A 2,958-nucleotide genomic window follows, 5' to 3' on the forward strand; every position below is an offset into this window, starting at 1 on the left:
ATGTGTGTGAAAGGATGAATGTGGCACGTAGTGTAAAAGTGCTTTGAGTGGTCGGAAGACTAGAAAGAGGCGCTATACAAGTACAGGTCCATTTACCATTTACCATTTATAACATATTTATTCTTCGTTCTATGTTCACCTATCCATAACTGAAGGATACTTTCAATAAAACATTAACTTACTTTCTCATACCAGTTGAGTACAACAGACAACATGTTATAATTATCATGATACATGTTAAGGTACTTAGTACTCACACAATCACAATCACTCATACAAAAACAATTGTGTTTTCTCACGTAAAAAATAAAATAAATTTAGTGACTATATTAGATTAAATTATTTTGTGTATATTATTTTATGTAATTTCTTAATTATTAGCTTAAACCTACTCTTAAATGTGAGAGGGTGTCTGCCTCCTAAACCCAAACAACCATCCTGCTCTCATTTATATGACATCTGGTTTTCCGTCTCTGAATCCATTTGAATGCTGAGCTACAACAGGTCTTAGACGATGACAAAAACAACACACCCATGTCACACACACCCACAACAAGTGTGTAGGTTATAACTGCAGACTGAAACAAAACTACCAGCGCACTCTTCTCAATAAAAAAAGCAAGAGTTTGAGGGACAAAAACTAAATGCACTATGTATCCATACACATGACCTAAATCTATTTCATTAACAGCAAATCACTGTATTTTGCCAGTTCGCATTATTTGCACCATATGAATCCCATATTCCAGCCTGCACTTGCCACATTAAGGAAAAACCTTAATAAACAAGTATAGGCCCAGCTGGCTTGGTGCATTGTCAGGGGAATGTAAGCAGTGGGAGAATAGAGTTTGTCATTTGGCCTGGGGGTAGTGGTAGAGGATGAGGTTAAATTGACAGGGCTCTTCATCTGGGGAGTAGGAATGTACATGTACACGTTTTATGACAACTTTCCAGGAAGATTTTGAGAAATGTCACTGTACTCATAGCCCTTCTCACACCTAACACTCCAGTGGGGAAAATTCTGAAATGTTATAGACCACAGTCTAGGCATAAGGATGGCCTAAATTAATTATACTTTGTGTATACAGTATACTACTGTCACCAAACTTTGCTTTGGTTTTCTTGGAGGTGGAGGTGGAACAAGGGGGAGACTATGCACGCTGAGGGGGAAACCAAGACTTGGAGCCACTGCCTGTACCTGCTGTTGATACTGTCGACAAGTCTAGACCCTCAACAAGATTACCCCGGTGGAGAGGTTGACATGGGGAAAGTAGTCTCTGTAAGATAGATAGTATTGGAGAATGGATCTGTAAATGTAACAATAAAATGAAAATATTCAAATTTTCTTAACATAAAATGACATTACAGACTTTCAGCATTAACATTGTCCCCACAGTGACCTTCTCAGCCCATCACTCACTTCAGTTTGCCACTCCCAGTGACTGGAATGAGTTGCAAAAGCAACTAAAACCGCACACCTTCATTTCGTTACCCTCCTTTACTAACTTTACAAACAGGTTTGTGATCACTGCAACTGCTTTTGAACACAATACTTATTAACTGTTGTGTACATACTGTATATATTTGCAGATTTAACTCTACTATTATATATATTTTTTGCACTAGCTGTATATTTGTTTTAATTGTTGTATCGACCTGTCTCCTGTTGCTGCCTCTTGCCTAGGTCGTCATTGTAAATGACAATGATGACTCATTACTCGACTCAACAAATACAGACTGTGAAAGATCTTAGTGTGCGACCCCTGTTGCTGTAATGTAGTAGGGAACCACGACTTCAAGACAGGCAGCTTTTACTTTGAAGGTGCAGATAAATTAAACTTAATGCAACAAACAAACTGTAATAAATATCTATATCTGTATTATCTTTAAAACTTGATTCATACATGCATACTTACAGTATGTTAGCTCAGTCACTGTAATGTTATTATAATTTAAGCCAAAAAACTAATCCAGACACAGGGAAAATAGATGTAGGTATTTTACAGAGAACCAGCTCATTCATGGTTCATTCATACCACACTAGTAATACTAGTACATACTATTACTGTGATGACTTCCATATTGGTGTGTGGTGTCTTAGGCGCAGGCAGAGGAGGACTGATGTTGTAATGAAGCACATGGCTGCACATGGCTTGCACGGTTCCTTTGACATTTTCACTTCATCTGGGGAGGATGAGCCAAAGGGCCAAGGTGCTGAAGACAAATGAAGTGTCATCGAGGAAGCTGTGAGATGGAAATCAGAGAAATAATACCCCTCTTACACACACACACACACACACACACACAGAGAGCATGGTGTTAAGTTGCAGCAGGGGCAATCTTTCTGCTCTGTGGTAAAACTATGTACTTGGTGTATGTATTTACCAGTTGGAAAAAATATATATTGTAAAGTTTGTTGATATTTGAATATCAAATGAATTAGCTGTAACTTTATTGGAGTGACTGCTTGGGGAATTGACGTTTTGGGACTCATCGACAGGAGGAGGCAGGCTTGAACCACCAACCCTGCGATTAGTAGATGACCCGTTCTACCTGCCACAGGCACCATATAATATTTGTTGCATTACAGTAACACCATCCAGGGGTGACATTGTACATTCAAACAAAAAGATACATAAGAAAACCAATACATCTCTTTACTATTTGTGGTTTTTGGAAAGCCCTTCATTTTACACCATTATCCCATCAGGCACTTGTACAGGTAGGACATAGGGCTGTGTATTGGCAAGAATCTGGTGATATAATATTTATCACAACACAGGGGTTCCGATTAAATACATTGGCGAAATATTGCGATTTAAAAAAATCGAATTTAAAACTATATTGATACCTTGCTATGTACAGTAGATGGTGTGTAGATATTCAATACATAAAGAAAGTTCACCAGATGGGTGAGTAATCTGGAACGTTAGCAAAAGCTCAGCATCAGCTATCAAA

General features: G+C 38.2%; 1 protein-coding gene across 1 annotated transcript in view; it reads right to left on the reverse strand.

Annotated features, from left to right (window-relative positions):
* Positions 1-2,958, reverse strand: part of LOC118331260 (biotin--protein ligase-like) — a 7,790-nt gene that overhangs the window by 4,437 nt on the left and 395 nt on the right. The gene's annotated exons all lie outside the window — the stretch shown is intronic.

Source organism: Morone saxatilis, unplaced genomic scaffold (assembly GCF_004916995.1).
Source record: "Morone saxatilis isolate NCDOM2014 unplaced genomic scaffold, NCSU_SB_2.0 Contig20, whole genome shotgun sequence".
NCBI lineage: Eukaryota > Metazoa > Chordata > Actinopteri > Moronidae > Morone > Morone saxatilis.